General features: G+C 42.8%; 1 long non-coding RNA gene across 2 annotated transcripts; it reads left to right on the forward strand.

Annotated features, from left to right (window-relative positions):
- Positions 1-567: 567 nt before the first annotated feature.
- On the forward strand, positions 568-16,981 carry LOC144717876 (uncharacterized). Of its 2 annotated transcripts, XR_013585157.1 has the most exons (9): positions 568-676; positions 2,530-3,114; positions 4,451-4,557; positions 5,192-5,250; positions 6,543-6,682; positions 8,188-8,361; positions 10,073-10,243; positions 14,371-14,412; positions 15,715-16,981. It is a non-coding gene; the product is annotated as an uncharacterized LOC144717876 (long non-coding RNA). The 2 variants fall into 2 exon arrangements; XR_013585158.1 differs by lacking the exons at positions 14,371-14,412; positions 15,715-16,981 and adding an exon at positions 10,350-10,701.
- The last annotated feature ends 1,718 nt before the right edge of the window (positions 16,982-18,699 follow it).

Below are 18,699 nucleotides of genomic sequence, written 5' to 3' on the forward strand. Positions count from 1 at the left end.
GATAACAAAGACATTTCCCATCCTATAATCCTATATGGTACAGAGGTTTTTATACGATAGATAGAATGGTAAAGAAAGTTGATATTTACGAGAACATTGTTGTCCAATTGTATAATTATCTAGTTTACTGGACAATTAGTGTGTTCTTGATTGCATATTAACTGAACTTTCATAAATATGCATTTCTTTGTTCAAACAATGTCAATATCTTTTTTTAAAGATAAAGTAATTTTTTTAAAATGTGTTTAACGAACTGATTATTCCAACTTTTATTTCTTTTTAGGTGCTTGAAAATGGTAAGTCTTCAAAATATACTTTTCAGATTTGTTTTACTTCAAACCTTTTGCTTCCAATGCCTTTAATTAAATACATATTATGCTATAGACTTCCCAACAAATATGACAATGAGGAAATCTTCGATGCAAAATCTAAATAAAACTTTCTAGAAATGTAAACAAAGTACATCGTTTTTTTTTGCATTTACACGTATTCAGAATTCATCAATAATAAAATCATACAACAAACATTTGTAATACAATTTTTCCCCTCTATTCTCTCATAGGAAATCGCATTTTGAACATTGAAATCATTGTGGAAGACAATGCAATCCCCATTGAAAATGTCACAGCAGTAATAACAGATTTTTTTACGACAAAATCTGTCAATTTAACAAAAGGTATTGTTTTGTTTAAAGCTAACAGCAATTATTGAATAAAACGAAGGTGTCAATACGGAGAGCATAACCACGTCACTTACAACTCTGTCTAATTATGTGTGTTTTGGAGAGAGAGCTTGAAAAGTGCAAACTACAGTTTTTTTCTGAAAAGGTGCAGCTCTGCAATTGCTTGCTCACGTCATTGCTGGCGGAAGGGTCCCCCACTCGAGGAAGCTCTAGAGCAGTGGTTCTCAGCCGGGGGTACACGAACCCCTGGGGGTACGTGGCAATGTCCCAGGGGGTACGTGAGGTGATTTATACATGTGTGAAATTATATCATTCATGTATATGAATCTGCCAATATGGTAACCTAGAACAATGTAAAAGACCTAACCAAACTAATTCATCGTAAACGATATCGTCAATGGCGGAGCCAGGATTTTCAGGTAGGGGGGGGCAACCCCTCCAGCAATGAAAAATAATAGGAGTTGTTAGTAAGGACTTGTCCCTTGCTTTTTATTCGACGCGTGTGCGGCGATGGCGCAGCCATCGATCGAGGGTCGAATTCTAACCGCGTTGTGTGATCGGCATCGCGCTCGCTGAAGGTGAATGCCTTCAGGGAAGTCGTGGACTGTATACGCAACTATGCACAATTCTGAGTCACTTATAACTGCTTTGCCGTTACTTATTGCCAATTATGGACTCAGACTATTATCCTATCATCTCATAGAGTCCCTAGCACGTAATAATATGCAACACAGTGGCAGTGGGGGTGGCAAAATGCCGATTTATTACTAATGAACCCCAATTATCCGATTAAAATTAGGGATTTCGATCAGATAATTGGGGGGGCACGTGCCACCCTAACCGCCCCACTGGCTCCGCCATTGGATATTGTAAACGACGTGGTGAGGCCTAGTCGCCTAGATTGCTCAGCCGGCCGAGGTGGAGCCTTGGCCGGCTGGGGTTGGCCTGCCACACCCCCCCACCATCCCCCCGCCCACTCTACAGTAGTAGTGGCTACGGACTATAGTAGTAGTATCTACGGACTCTATAGTAGTAACTGCATACATTGGGGTGGGGGGGGGACATCACACTGAAGAATTTACCTCAAGCGTTGTGTATTTATTTTTGCATTTTGAAGACAAATGATATTTTTTCCCGATCGCGTGTGCGTTGCTAAGGGAACCACGAGTCAGCGTTCTCGCGCATGCGCGGATGCGTGTTTTGGCGCGCGCTCAGCGTGGTAATGTAATAAAAAATAGTGATACCAATTTTAATTTAACTACTTTACACTTGACGGATGGGAAAATAAATCGCGATTTGTCGGTCGGGAGCTTATCGCGTCGTACGTGTGTAGTTTGTTGAAACGTAAAGCCAGCAGTTTGTGAGTTAAATGCGTCACAAGGTGTGTCCACAACAACAACAACCGCCATTCGCCACTAAGTGGCGGTGACGTCACCACGACGCTTGTGCCAGGCCATGTGCACGTGAAGTGTCGAATGCCCGCTGACAGGAGGTCACGGGGCAGACCCAGCAGGTGCCACGGGTCGACTGACTGAGATGACCGAGATGACTGGCTGATGCACCACCTGTGGCCCCTACTGTGCCACACACAGACAGACAAAACATGACTTTTATAGGTAAGATGCTACAGGCCCCCTACTAGCTTAATCTGGCACTAGTGTACCTATCTATACTGCTGGATGAATTGAGGTAGGGGGATTTTAATAAGCTTCCACCTTTGTTTCAAATGCAATGCCAGAAAATAGAATCAACCTGGCAACCTCTGAACTCTGATGCCCAGTGTCCTAAATGTTACATAACAGCAGCTCCAAATATTTCTGTATAACAGTTTACGTCTGTTTGTTCAGTCTGTCTAGTGTCACAATGCAGCTGCGTTCGAAAATTTACTTGGAACATGGAAGGAAGCCAAACATCCAACCAGTGTACAAACTCAGAAATCCCTGGTTTTGAATGTGTCTTCCTGGAAACTCCAAACAACAAAAGCTGCCAGCCAACACCAACCAATACTGCAACCACTCCTACAACCACCATTGCAACCACTCCTCCAACCAACAACACTGAAACCACTTTTACAAGACAATACATGTCCACCACAACAAACACTACTGCAACCACTCCAACAACCAACAATGCTGCAACCACTTTTACAAGACAACGCATGTCCACCACAGCAAATACTATTGCAACCACTCCAACAACCAACAATGCTGCAACCACTTTTACAAGAAAACAGATGTCTACCACAACAAACACTACTGCAACCACTCCAACAACCAACAATGCTGCAACCACTTTTACAACACAAAACATGCCCACCACTTCCACACACCTGAACTCAACTGCAACAAAAAACACCACGGTATCAAATACATCAACAGCAAATAATGTTTCTTCACCCTCTCCTACCTCCAAATCCTCCAATAACCTCACTGGTGAGAAAAGCAATGAATCACACGAAGATATATCTTTTGTTTAAAAGCACGTATGACATTGCCTGTTGGAGATGCATATGTATTGTTACTTTGTCAAATGTTTGTGTATGAGTAATATTTTGTCAGCAGAGGCACAAGTATTTATTTTGTGCTCGTTATAATGTAACAAGTTTTTTTCATAAATTGTCAATTAAAAAAAAACTCCACTTTATAAACACAAATATTGGATTTGTTAGAGAATTTTAGCACTATTGGTGTGTCGTTTAGGATTATTTTATGTACATATGCATGCATATTTTACGGGACCTAATTATATTGTATCTACAACAATCCATCCAGAGACTGTCATATGTCGTGAAAATGTATCTGAATTGTGTACCAAATCGCCTATGACCAAATCACCCAAAATGCACCTGATCTCATTAGATCTCAGAAATAAAGAAGATTAGAGCCTGGGCATGGCTGGATTGAGTTACCATCATACATGCCAGGATTTTAGCCTATATGTAAGGACAGTACGTGGCCTAGTGGCCACAAATAATGATTGCAGTGATGAGGACAGGCAGGGTCAAGTGAGGTAACTGGGTGAGGATTCACCGCGGGGGGAGGGGTGGAACCCACGAGGTGTTAGTGAGGCTAAGGAAATCGCCGATAGTTCAGTTCATTTATTAGGTATAGCCCTGTGAGCCATTCGGCTCTTGAATCGGGTGCAACCGCAACAAACAAAAACATGAACAAGAAACATCTTAAAGTAACTACGCGCAACAGAAAAATCCAGGAGAGAGTTCGGAGTCGGGGTCCGGACCGTCGTCGCTGTCATCGCTGTGGATTGCCCTCATCGTCTTGGAAGGCTAGCGAAAGGAGTTATATATCTACGCCGTAGCTACTACGCCGACGGCTCCATATAGTCAGCTGTGTCGTGAGCGTCGTGTAGCAGTTACATAGAAGTCATCCAGTTGTAAATTAGTCAACCTGCGTCCATCTGATAACCTATAAAGTCGGGTGGACTGTATTGTATAATAAATATATATATAACTTAAGTAAGACATCGTATTTGAGTGCGACATTACAGAAACAGGGCTGCACTACACTGTGGGCAGCAAAAGGCAATGTTGCAAAATAAATAGTTGTCCTTTACTTTGACTCGATACTCCCCAAGTTTATGCTCTTCTCCAACCCACACTGACCAGTGTGGTGAAGTATGGTAAAATAACCACCACCACCTACATGCTGTGACGGGACTCTCATCTAGCAGTGAATTGACAAAGGTCCATACATGAAATAGCAATATGTTTTTTCATAATTTTCTGCTAATTGGGCGATATTTTTTGTGTAGTTACATGCACGTGCCAGATAAAGTTCATCAACACAGAGTACAATGGAGACCTGAACATAACTACTTCAAACGAATACAACACCATGTCAAATATCGTGGCTAAATTTGTAAGTACCTGTACACAGATTCATATGATAACATGTTAAAACAGGCATCCACGTGTGCAATAACGTTCGTAGCACGATTGAGGTTTAAAATGTCGGAATTAATATGCCAACCACTGGCAGTGGCGCTTTATGCAAGTACGTCTCTGTATGCACCTCTCTTGAGCGTCTGTCTCTAAGCCTGACAGTTGAACCCGTAGGCTTTCACGACCAATATTATTCATAATAAACGTTTTTGGGTCAGATCGCGTTATTTATAAATGCGTCGTAACCCTCCACCACCCGACACGGCCAATCAGCAAAAAAGTGTCACGTTGACAAAAGACAAATAGTTCACTACTTTAGCCCAACGGTGTGTTGAAGAGTGAAACCACAACATTTACAATTCTAACCCAAAAAGGTTTATTATGAATGCTAAGCCTGTGTCCGTTTCTGCCTGCGTCTCTCCTCAACTGGCTAACTAAAGCCACGGTCGAATGTAATACCGTTTAAAACAGTGTTCTTCAGTACTGTTGGTAGCATATTTTTGTAATGCAATAATTCTGAAATAACATGCTTATGTAAGAGCATCTAGCATGCGTTAAATTATACTGTGAAAGTGTTGTGCACTTATCTGATGTTTTGTAACCCATTTTAGCTCAATGAAACATATGCAAACATAACAGGATTTCAAGGCGCCTGCAATATCCAATTCAGGTATCTACAGTCTGTACAGAAATACAATTTTATGGATTTGCATTTAAAATAAATAAATGATATTCAAAGTTTTGCATACTGTAAATTCCATTTAAACTTACCTCAAATAAAGCAATATATAAGTGCATTCTAAATATGATGAACAATGAATACTACCGATCATACCTCAATTCGAATTAACGACATCCGATTGTACTCTTTGGTTCTGTCGGTAAAGTCACGTAGATATGAAATAAAATATATCTACGTGACTTTACCGAAAGAACCAAAAAGTATGGATTCCTGTAGTCACGAAAGCTTAAAATCAAGATTGACATCCATTTGGCCTAGATGACAGGTATTAGTTGTGTTTAGGGTAACATGAAAACACATAGCAGGTGGGCTGCCCTATCACTGCTCTATTCAGTGGCAGAGAATTGTGCTCCAGCCAGGTCTGGGAGCTCGTACACAAAACTGCTAGATGCATAATTTACCATGAGAGAGTTTATTCGGGGGTGAAGATCGCGTTAATATAAATGTGTTGTTAAACCCGCCACCACCCGATACAGACAATTAGGTTTGTCACGTAAACAAAACATGCCCATTCGCTTCTAGTACAGCACACTGTTGTGTTGGAGAGTAAATCCACAACATTTACAATCTGAGTACGACGTTTCCCCAGTAATTACAACTAGCATGATCAGGCGACAGCCAGATTTGTGGATACATTCTCCTGTTTCGTTCCATGAATAGAGGGATAGATGTGATGACGTCACTTGTGATGCGAACGGTTAAAATTATTATTTTGATTTCTCACAATTGCGATAGATTATCTAATTAGTCCTGGCCAGTCGTAACTAGTTTTGCACATAACTTCAACATTATCAAAATCAATTGAGTGTCCTTGTTGGCACGTGTGTTCTGCCACTGTTAACTGTTGTATTTGGGAGTATTTCATATTCCTTTGGTGTTCTTATTTTGGAAATCAGTGCATACCACATCTAGAATATTATCACTGGGAAAAATAATGTTTGACTTTAATCGTACTCTATGTATTTATATGAGTAACTTTAACTTTGTGAATACAATGTTTAGTAATGCTCTGATAGTACAAACATTGAATGTTATTTAAATAAATAAGTTATAATCAACATACATTCGTTGTAGAAGCAAAAACAGTGTCGATATGTTTACAATAACGCCTGTACAGCTAAGTTTAACCTATGTGCTGATATAGTAAATGTGACAAATGTGGCTATACTGTATTTGTATCAATAAAACTCAATATAATAATTGCTTATTTGTACCAACAGTTCTGGCAGCGTCATTGTCAGCTTTGATTTAGTTGTTGAAGCTAATCAACCAGAAAATGTTAAAACAGCGAGTCTTAAAACCATACTCAACGGAAGAATTGGAATTTTTGAAACGGACCGAAAATATTTTAATATAAAATGTAAGTTTAAAAAAATATCTAAATATATATATTTTTTACAAAATTAACTGCATACAAGATGACTCTTCTTATGCGTGGTAATGTGGGGGGCCAATATCACGGATCCCATTATCCACGGGGTTATTTGCGAGTTTCTCCCACATTCATGGTGGGGGTGTGGATTATTGGTGAAACTTGCCACTTAACTGCTCCTATTTGCAAAAAATGTGGAATGGAGTTATGACGATTTTGCCATAGTACCTTCTGGGGGGCGGGGGGGTGTTGCATTGCCACGGCAATTCGATGCTGCCCGAAAAAATGTGCGCATTATTGGAAGAACATTTAATTAATTTAAATGCATGCTATTTTAAAACATGACATGTCTCTGTGTGGCTTCGTGTCTATTTGTATATCCCTGTCCCTCTCTCTCTCTGTATCTCAATCACTCTCTGTATCTCAGTATCCCGATAGAGAGACACAGATGCAGAAAGAAAGATGAAGATACAGAAAGACACACAGACATAAGGACAGTGGGAGATATATGCTGATAGAGATAGACGGATGCAAGGAGATACAGAGGTATGAAGACAGAGTAATACGGATACACATACACAAGGATACACACTTAAAGATAAGGAGATAGAGATGAAGACAGACAGAGAAACACAAAGACATGGAGACACACACACAGATGGAGGCGAGACACACACGTGCGGAGACATCATATATACGAATACACCGAGAGAGACACGGAGACCCAGACAAGTACGGAGACAATCAGTGACACGGAGACACATTTATAGCAGTGTCTCCAGGTCTCTCGATTTCTCTGTTTGTCTCTGCGTTTCTATATCTGCACCTCCGTGTCTGTTCTTTCTCTCTCCGTGTCTCTGTGTATGCCTCCATGTCCCTCTGGGTATCTCTATGTCTCTCTATGTATTTCCTTGCTTCTGTCTCCGTCTGTATTTGTGTTTCTGTCGTCGTGTTTGTCTCCGTATCCTTGTTTATTTGTGTCTCCATGTCTGTGTATGTGTCTCCATGTCTGTAGGTGTCTCTGTGTCTATATCTGTATCTCTGTGCCTCTCTCAATGTCACCATCTCTCTGTGTGTCTCAGTATTTGTGTTTTTCTGTCTCATGTTTCTGTGTGTGTCTCAGTGATTATCTCTGTGTTGGCTGTGTGGTATGTGTTACAGGGTCTACTTCTCGGTGTATATCTACAGAGATTGATCTGCTTTTCCATGTGAAAAATATGCAAACAACCCATGTGAAATGGGAAGAATGTGTCACTTGCCTCCTCTTAACAGGGAAAACGTGTATATAATCCAAAGTCTTTCTGCAATTAACGTTTCGAAAATTTGCGAGATAATAATGGATAATTGTATTAATAGAGCCCATGATATTTGGAGTTTGTATGGACCCAATGGCTCGTGGGTACTTGGGTGAAGGATAACACGAGTTCTGTATTTATTAATTTCCTCCACGAAAAAACGATGTAAATATTACTTGTTTTACGTGGTTTTGTCAGCGACTTGCCCCAAGGAGACCATATCTGGTATTACATGGCAAGAAACAAAACCAGGAAAAGAAGAAACTATGCCCAAACAAACCCAACATACAATCTAAAAGGACATGTTCCGAAAATGGAAAATGGAACACTCAGAGCTCTTGTCAGTTTGAAGAAATCTATGATAGTATTAAGGTATGTGATTAAATGTTCAGCACTTTCATCATCATTGATTTTTTTAGAACTGCTTTTTGTGTTTATTTTGTTGTCCTTCACCCACACATCCGATAAGCACGGTTGACTATGTACGATACGAAAGAAATTCAATATACATATATAGATAAATCATCAGCCCCAATCAATTACAGGAGAAAGGCCCTCCCAAGCCATCACCATCTCTCATGATCTTGCAATGCATCATCATTCTATCTCCACTCCAGACATACTCTCCCGCATGTTCCTTCCTTTGACTGCCATTCCATCCTTAGTCATCATATATATAGACTTTGCATGTTCTCTCCATTGATTGATTTTTTTTCCAGGACCTCCGGTTTTTCCCTCCACATTTAGAAAAATGCATTTGAAGTATTTGGCTGCTCTAAATATCCATATGATAAACCACTTCGTTGAGCTATCATTTGTGGCCAGGTAATTTCTGAAAAAGAGCTATATAGCTGGTAAAATAGTTTCAATGTTTAATCATCAACACGTTACCACTGAATCAATTACAAAAAAACACAAATCTCGAGAGGAGATACAATTCCTGAATCTGTGTTCACTCCTGTAACAATTACTGTGCACCTTCCCGAATGTAGCAATACATTCGGGAAGTGTTCTCAGTTAAAGTTCAATGTGTGTCTTGCAGGTTTGCCTTTAAACGGTACAGTTATGGTAAAATAAAGTTAAAAGAGAAAAACCTGCACGTACGTGGATTTTGTTACGCTTTCCAACACGCATTTGTCCTTAAAAGTATGTAACAAAGCAGTACATCTGAAAGCCACCATAAGACATAGATGCTCAGATAGTGGCAAGACACATCTCCACAATACTTGGTGGTCATTAGATGAGCCAGATGCTTGGAATGTCTCCTGAAAAAGAGGATGCCCAAAAGGACAACCACGTGGAGACGAAGTGTTGTGATCCATTTATGTGCAGGAGTGTGGTGAATCTGTGATATTGCACAACCACGAAGAATGGTCGCGCCGTGGAGATGAAAGTATTTTTTTTGTAAATTGTCCCTATGATGAAGCTAGTTGTAATTACTAGCGAAACGTCGTTCTCAGATTATAAATGTTGTGGCTTGGCGCTCCAACACACCGGTGTGCTGTACTAGTGACGAATTGGCATATTCTGTTTACGTGACAACCCTTACTAGTTGGCTGTGTCAGGTAGTGGCAGGTTTTAACGACACTTTTATATATTTACACGATCTAACAAAAAAAACCTCTATTATGGATATTGATCGCGGAAGCCTGCTACGTGTTAAACTGTCCCTATGGACCACTGCCAACGCAGCATCAGCAAATAATTTGTTTAAAATCGGATGAGATCATTTCCATGATTCCACATTCAAGGTTAATTAAAACAAACACTCCCCACCGTCCTTATCTCTGTGTGTCTCTCTTCGTGGCCAATGTATTGAAAAATTGCACGGTAACATGTAATTTGTATTCTAGTTTTACTATATCGTATGTATGCGGTGCGGGGGAAGGACACCATTCTAAATACAAAGAAGCTCTAAATAAATTAGTTGTCAATTTTAATTTATAAGTGCATAGCTCCCAATGGCTTCCTAATAACGGAAGGAAAAGCGTTCCAGAAAGCCGCAAAATCACATCTGAAAGCGGGCGATGTTCAATGATTAGCCAGCAAACAGGTGCATGCAACGAATGTGTTCTCTTTGCAGAATATCACCGACACAAACGGAGTTTATAGTGTTTTAGATCAAATACAGAATTTCAGCTTTAACTCTGCAAATCAATCGCCAAATGGTTTCAAGGAAACTGCTGATATATTACATTTTATGGCAGACAAATCAGAATAATTAAAAATGTCACCTAATGCAAAGCAATACGAGGTAGGTTTCATTTACGAATTCATGCTTGGTTATTCACTCATTTTTCATATTTTGATATTTAAATATTTTATTAATACTTTGTATAATGGAATTGTTTTTCTTTCAGATCTTCATAAACGTGACCAGCAAACTTTTTTCAGAAAATAATGTTGCTATATGGACTTCTAACACTTCTAGCGTTGTCAGTTCAAGTATCCTCAAAGCTATAGAGAAATTTACATCGTTATTTTCCCCTGCTAATTTTGTAATTTCAAACAACAATACTGTCGTTAATGTCACAACTACAATATACCGTGAATTCTATACGCAAATTGACATTATAAATACTATCAATAGCGTCCGTATGCAAATAAACGTTGAATATGGATTGGATATGAACAACACATTTTCAGCCATCGTATTTTCAAACCTTCACAAAATCTTGCCAATACAGCAAGAGTCTGATTGCAAAGATTGTACTGTTAATTCGATTGTGATTATTTCTGCTCTGAAAACAATTACCAGTTCTAAAAAGCCGAGTATTAGTCTGAAATTCTCGCCGATTAACAAAAGCATATTCATCAAAACGTCGGTGTGCGTGTACTGGAATTCGAATAACAGCAATTACAACTTCACAAGTGGTTGGTTTAAAGAGGGCTGTACTACCGTTGTGAGCAACAACACCGTTCATTGCTCTTGCGATTACTTCACACCCTTCGCGGTTCTGATGTCTTCGATCAACCCTGATTTTGGAACAAGCGATATCCTGACAAATATCGTGTTAACAATATCAATCTGTACGTTGGCCGTTTCCATTGTATTGCTCTCCGTCACCATGAGACGGAAAACATTCATGAAAAGAAGCAGTTGCCTAAAGTTGACAATTTTGCTGCACATATGCATCAAGCTCATGTGTGCGCACGTTTTATTTTTGCTGGCAAGCTGCCTTGAAGGGAAGCTGACCCAAACCATGTGCATCCCCATCACTGCACTGATGCACTTCTGTTACCTCGCCTTCTTCTTCTGGATGCTTTGTGAGGGAGGACTTATAAGCTACCAACTGACCTTTCCCATTCACTCCAAGGACTACTGGAGACAATTCACCATCGCTGCTTTTTGCATAGGATACGGATAGGGGTCGGCACGGTTTGGCTCAAACCACCAAACCGCGGTTTGAACCGAACCAAATCGGTTTGGTTTGGCTCTGTTTGAACTGGTTCGGTTTGGTTTGGGGCTACGAAAACCGACTCGGTTTGGCTCGGACAGGGTGGAACCGGCTCAAACTAGTTTGGTTGGTTGTAAAGGCGACACGAAAGGACATGCTGTAGTTGCCTTTGCCTGCGAATTCACTTTGCAATTGCATCTCCATGGCTCGAGCGGCTCAAGACGGCGCCATCCCCGGCGGCTCCAGCATCACAAGGTATCTCATTCACGACGTGGAAGAGACCAAACACGCCGGTAGTGACGAGGAGCCGATGGCGAGCGAACGTGAGAGCCCGGACGCCACGCGCGGCGACACGCGGCAGAGCCTCATGCGCACCCTCGGCGCCGCAGCGCTGCAGACCGCGACGCAGCCCAAGCCCAAGAAGGCCCGTGTGTCCCGAGCGCTGTGGCACGACGAGTACTTTGAGACGAGCCAGGCCGCGGGCGACGTGCAGAGCCGGACCTGCAAGATCTGCACCCTCCAGTACGCGGGCTCCACCTCCTCGGGCACCCGTATCAAGCATCTCAAGACCCATGGGATCGTCGACCCCAAGTCGCCCACGGTCGTCACGTCGCCGCCGACGGGGAAGGGTTTGCTCGTGCAGTCCAAGATGGCCACGCCCATGTCAGCGCACGCGAGCAAGGCCATGGACAGCTTTGTCGCCGAGTACATCGCGACGAGTGGTCTAGGCCATAAACACGTAACATCGGATCCCTTTACGACTCTTCTTCAACGAGCTGCCCCGGGTTACGAGCCCAAGTCTGAGCGCACGGTCAAGCGCCGCATGCTCGAGATGTATGTCGTCCTCAAGCTACTCGTGCTACAGTACTTTACTACTTTTGGCTCTTGCGTCTCCTTGACCTACGACGGTTGGACAAACGACGCCATGACCGGCTTCTTCTTGGTCACCCTCCACTGGATGGACCCGGCGTCGTTCTCCATGTGCAACTGCATCATTGACTTCTTTTGGGTGGCCCCGGGCGAAGGCGTGGGCAAGCGCATGGCGCAGCGCCTGCACGAGCTGCTCGACGACTTTGGCGTGTGGCCGCGCCTGCTCGCCGTCGTCACCGACAGCGGTTCTGACGCCGTCGCATCCGCCAAGTCCCTCACGCTCCTCGAGGGGAGCAACCTGCGCTCGACGTGCTGCTTGCGGTGCATCGCGCACTGCGTCAACCTCGGCGTCAAGGCCTCATTCGGCGCGTTCGAGACACTGCTGCGCAGCCTCCGCGCGACGCTCGGCGCTATCCGCAAGAGCAAGACGAAAAGGGCGGCCTACACGTCGCTCGCGCGGCACTACCCCAAGTGCCCGCTGCAGCCGCCTTGCCTCGACGTGGTCACACGTTGGGGTAGCACGTACGTGATGCTCACGGCGTCGCTAAGGCAGCGCCAAGTGATCGACGCCATCTGCCTTGAGCCCGGCTGGTCGCGGAGCCAGGCCGGCTTGTCGGACGAGCCGTGGGAGCAGGCGGCGCTGCTCTGCCAGTTCTTGGAGAAGCCGGCGGCCATCTCCGATGCCATGGGCGCTGAGGAGTACTGCACCATCTCGAACGCCATCACGGCGCAGGAGGCTCTCTTGAGCCACTGCATGACCCACCGCCCGAGTCCTCATGTGGTCGTGAGCTCGGCCGCCGTGACCATCTCCGACTACATGGTCAAGTACAGCGACCTTCTCTCATCCGAACCAAGCCGCGTCGCCCGCTTTCTCGACCTGCGCCACCCCAAGCCCGCGGCCTCGAGCACCGAGTACAGCAATATCAAGGACATGATGACGGACATTCTCAACCAGCGCTACCCAGCGTTGACGACGGACGCGGCGCCGAAGGCGGCGCCGCGTGGCGGCATTAACATCCTCTTTGACATGGTCTACGCGCCCAACGCTCACGACGGCGCCGCCTCCGAGGTCGACCGCTTCCTGCTTGAGCCGACTCAGGACCTGAGCATGGACGTCGTCGAGTGGTGGAAGCTGTACGGCGGCAAGTACCCGCGCCTACGACGCGTGGCCCTCGACTATTTGCCTATCCCGGCGTCGTCCGTGCCCTCCGAGAGAGCAAACTCGGCCGCCAAGCGCTCCTTTCTCGACCGACCAAACCTGCACAAGTGCACGTTCAAGGCCGAGATGTGTGTGCGCTCGTGGGCGCGGATGTTGCCTAGTGTTGGGGTTTCACTGCCATTGAACTACCACACTGCGTTCAAGGACATTGGGCGTGCCAAGCTTGAGGAGATGGCTGTGGACGACATCGTCGTCCAGTACTTGCTAGTGAATCTCAATATGAAGAAAGCCTGCGTAGAAATTAGCGATTAATACACTTGATATTTGTATTGAATGCGAATATTGTTTGCCGCGCATCTTTTCGGTTCAAGCCAACTCAAGAGGTTTGGTTTAGCTTAGTTTGGTTTGGTTTTGGTTTGGTTTGGTTCAGTCGTCGCTGGTTTGGTTTGGTTTGCTCAATTTGAAACCAGTTTGAGTCGGTTCAAACCGTGCCGACCCCTAGATACGGAGTACCATTGATCATCATGGTCATCACCGTTAGCGTCGCCAAGACAAACTACAGCAACGTCAAGTTCTGTTGGCTTGCAACCGAAAATAACGTCATACTCTCCTTCGTTGTGCCAGTTGTTGTCATACTGGTGGTCAACCTGAGCACAGTGGCGATTGTATGCGTGAAGAAGATGCGGAAACCCATCGGAGCATCGAGGAGCAGAGCCAACAGAAACATGTTACGCTGCTTCTCAGTACTCTTGGTCATTCTAGGCTTGTTCTGGTTTTTAGGGGCCGTCGATTTTTTTATTCCGAATCGCGGATTGGATATATGTTTCACAATCGTTAATGGTTGTCAGGTACGTATGCACATCATATGATTGTTTTCCAATGTCACACATTATTACAGTATATGTAATTACGTGATTTTTTTATTCGTTGCCTCATTATTGTTCTTTTTTTCAGGGATTGTGCATTTGTTGCTGCAACGTATTAAACGATCCAGATGTAAGTCTACTACGCACGTCTATCAACATTAAAGACACGGATAAATCATAGTGCATGCAGTTATAGATGTATTGTGTCAATCCTTGATGTCTCATGTTTTGATGAGAAATTTACAGTAGTAGATTGATGGCTCAACATGGTCCCATTGTCGGTTTAATTTTTCACTTAATTTGTCACGCACTCGGATGCAACATGACATAGGAAAGGAGTTTTAGTTCATACACAATACAGAGCACAAAACAGTAACAACTTTCCTGAAGACGTCAATGGAATTGATATTTTAAATACAGAACATATAAAGTCTCCAAGCCATATTTCCTTCATGGAAGATGTGAAACGACGTGAGTAGGAGTCGTCTAAAAATGGTGGCTAAAGGGTTTCTGGTCAAGGGTAGTGAGCAACCTAAAACAGCACACGTACAAAAAGCATATGAGCCTATAGTTGGCCAATTAGACAAGCGGCGAGCACAGTGGTTTACACTTGACTGTGAGCCTGGCGATCTGAGTTCAATTCCCAGCCTTGGCCATTATGAACTGATCCCGACCCACCTCTTGGTTCACCAATAAGAACTGACCAGAATGGTGAGAGTATGGTCAAAGAACTGCATTGACAAAGGTCTGTAAAAGAGCAACTGTTGAGTGTTCTACCGCTCACCAATACCAACTCCTTGTTATGAGCTTCAGCGGAATGTGCCTTGTTGCCTCAAGGACTTTTAAACTCGTAAACGAGGAAAATATGGTCGGACATTTATGGGTAGGGCAAATTATAAGTTTGGAATAGGATGCAGCAAGAGAAGTGTTGTTCATGTAACTAGGAAGACGTTATGGTTGAGGCACGTGCAGGATTGAGGAGGTCAAGTGACAGACAGGTATTGGAGTTGCCCCCATAGATCAGCGGTGGTTGATTTAATTTTCAACAACTGGGAAATCTATCCAAAGGAGGCTATGGCGAGGTATGTCCCAGAAGCAGCTTTGATGATTTATTGACGTAAAAAAAACAAAATATTGTACTTTTCTTTGTCAGATAGAGGTCGAGCATTGGTTAGGTACCGTAAACATAATGAGCAAACTACACTCAATTTTAAAAAGGCACACACGTGACCACTTTCATTAACCACATGGAAAGCCAATTAAACAGTAATTGTGAGTTATTCACGACACCTCATTCGGTCTATAACATAATTGCAAATGTGTTATTCATTAGCATTCTGTCATTTTACATTTTATTTAAATAGATCGTGTCATGTATGCATTGTACTTTGTGTAAACTGTTTAATAGTGTATTTTATCTTGACTGTTTTAGGTGCAAAAAATGCTGAAACGGAATGGCTTCCGAAAATATTCCTTCTTCATACCAAGGATTTATATTCAAAGACATCGATGATAAATTCACCACCCTCTTCTCTAGCTCTAACTGAACTATGATAGATGGTTACGTTTTCACTGTTATATTTGTAAACTACTACTCAACTTCAAATTAACATTTAGCCTTTCTACGCATATATACTATATACTAAGGTTGAGTGTTGTATTTTTGTTTTTTTAAGGACAATTTCAGATCTTGCTTTTCAATGTTGTAATCAATTACATTATGTAATAATATGATGCATATTCATGCTTGTAAAAGTGATGTCACTCGATCCCACGTGACACCAAGGCAGCTGGAAAACATTAAGACAAACACTGTCTAGTAATTGCATGTGTGAGGAAATATAAGTGATGCCATTTCCTATTTACTCATCCTTTCCGGTTAATATGAAACTAAAACACTTTGTGGAACTTCTAAAGTGAATTTTCAGATTCTGAAAATTGGGTTAGTTATGTACGGGTTGAAAGAAGTTCAACAAGCATACAAACCTATTGCAATGTTCATGGGAACGTAGTCTTAATCTTTGGTTGCTTCCGTCGATTTCCTCATTCTTTAAAATTTAAAGCTTTCATAAATATGCTAATTTCCTCTGTTGATATGCAAATTCCTTTGTCAAGGCGCCCTCCTCCTCTAACCCAGCTTAAATATACGCTGCCAAGCTTGGTGGTGTTCATTCAGACGCTGTCTTTCCGACAGCCCTGTTCTTCACCTGAGGACGGCTGCTTGCGTTGTGGCCAAAACGTCGTGAGAATTGTATTTTATTATGTTTTATTTTTATTATTTTATTATTTCCCTTCTACGTGACTTTACCGAAAGAACCAAGAAGATTCCTCATTCTTGGTGGAGTGCTCCTTTGAGTACTCCATGGTGGGTTTGATTGGACATTTTTTTCTTGGGATGCAGTTTTTTTCAATCCATTTTGGATATTTTTTTTTCTAATAATCAACTCTCTTTATTTACAATATATTCATAGTGGGATAGTATCGTTAAAACTAAATTAAAAAGGTCAGGGGGGTGGGAAATCAAACATTATTATGAAAAAAATTATAATGTGGAATGTAACTTCAAGTAAATACTCTTAGGATCTTTCGGTAAAGCCACGTAGATAGGAAAATAAATAAAATATCACGACATTTCGATCGCAGCAACAAGCGATTGTCCTCAGGTGAAAGAGAGAAACATGTCTCTGTGACGAGGCATTATATAGAGGGGGGGGGGGGAGGCCGTAAAGGGGTGAGAGGGTGGGGATACAATTCAAAGAGGGCTTGGGTGAGAGAGAGAAAAGAATTGTGACAAGGAAGCTTAGATATCAAACTTAACAAAATTTATAAATGTAATGCAACTCAGAGAGTCGGCTAACACAACAGTCACAAATTACGCACGAATGGATGCAATGAATATCACGTCGCGGTCTGATTTTCGCTTGCAAATTTCCGATTTACTGAAATACACCCATCCTTGGACAGGCAAAAGGCTTGTGCTGTATAATTAAGGGGTCCCCAACCCCGGGCCGTGGTCCGTGGCCTGTTAGGAACCGGGCCGCACAGCAGGTGGTGAGAGCGGTGAGTCTGCGCGTGGGCCGCGCCCATTATTTTATTGACCACTTCCGTCCGCGCCTCTTTCCCCCACTGCGCACTTGTTTCAGTCACAGTTTTGGTGAGCCCACAAGCTGCTAACCCCGAGTAGCCAAAATGAGTAAAAAACAAACGTCGCTGGAGAGCTTCTTTGAAAAGGGGGAAAGACCCAATGATGGACCCCCCCCCCCCCCCGGTCCGTGAAAAAATTGTCTTCCACGAAACCGGTCTCTGGTGCCAAAAAGTTTGGGGACCGCTGCTGTATATGGTTGTATGTGTTAAACTTCTTTCACACTGTATGTAGCCAATCGTGCTTATGAGAGGTGTGGCGGAAGGACAACAAACTAAACACCAAAAGCTGTTCTAAAGAAATTCGTTTTTACCATATATTTAAAAGTGCATAGCTCCAGTGGCTTCCTGATATCGAAATGGAAGAACGTTCCAGAGGGCCACAGAAGCGCTTCTGAAGTGCACAATGCAGTGACGTGTGGTGCCACGGCTTCAAAGCCACTCTGCAGGCGCCGTGACCCGCCGTGACCCCCAGACAGAACACGCACACTTGATATTCTTAGGTTTTTTCCGGTAAAGTCACGTAGGTAAAAATTTTTTATTAATAAAAATAAAATAAAAATCACGACGTTTCGGAGGCAACACAAGCCTCCGTCTTCAGGTGGAACCGTCACAGCACGATAGCTGTCGTGCTGTGACAGTCTTCACAGTCTTCACAGCACGATAACTGTCGTGCTGTGACGGTTCCACCTGAAGACGGAGGCTTGTGTTGCCTCCGAAACGTCGTGATTTTTATTTTATTTTTTATTAATTTTAAATTCAATTTTTTACCTATGTGACTTTACCGGTAAAAACCTAAGCATATGAATCCTTGCAGTCACGAAAGCTTCAAATCTAGAACGCACACTTGATTTGAAGCTTTCGTGACTGCAGGAATCCATACTCTTTGGTTCTTTCGGTAAAGTCACGTAGTTAGAAATAAAATAAATCACGACATAGTAATAGGTTTTTACCCTTTCAACTGGTACAAAAACTAACACCTTTATATGCAGTACATAGACAGTGCATATCATTATCAGAGTTGTTTCTTTTTGTTTGCATTTTGACTGCTTGTGTTGTGGTTATTGCAAACATGATCCCTTGTATAAAGGTGTCAGTTTTTGTACCAGTTGAAAGGGTAAAAACCTATTACTATATTTTGTTACTGGTAAAGGAGGTCTCATAGTATAAATCACGACGTTTCGATTGCAACACAAGCAATCATCATCATGTGGTAAAACCACGGCAAGAAAAAATTGCTGAAGTGGGAGCTGTGTTGCAATCAAAACGTCGTGAT

The sequence above is a fragment of the Lampetra planeri genome, chromosome 4, assembly GCF_965212315.1.
Source record: "Lampetra planeri chromosome 4, kcLamPlan1.2.h2, whole genome shotgun sequence".
Classification (NCBI taxonomy): Eukaryota; Metazoa; Chordata; class Hyperoartia; order Petromyzontiformes; family Petromyzontidae; genus Lampetra; species Lampetra planeri.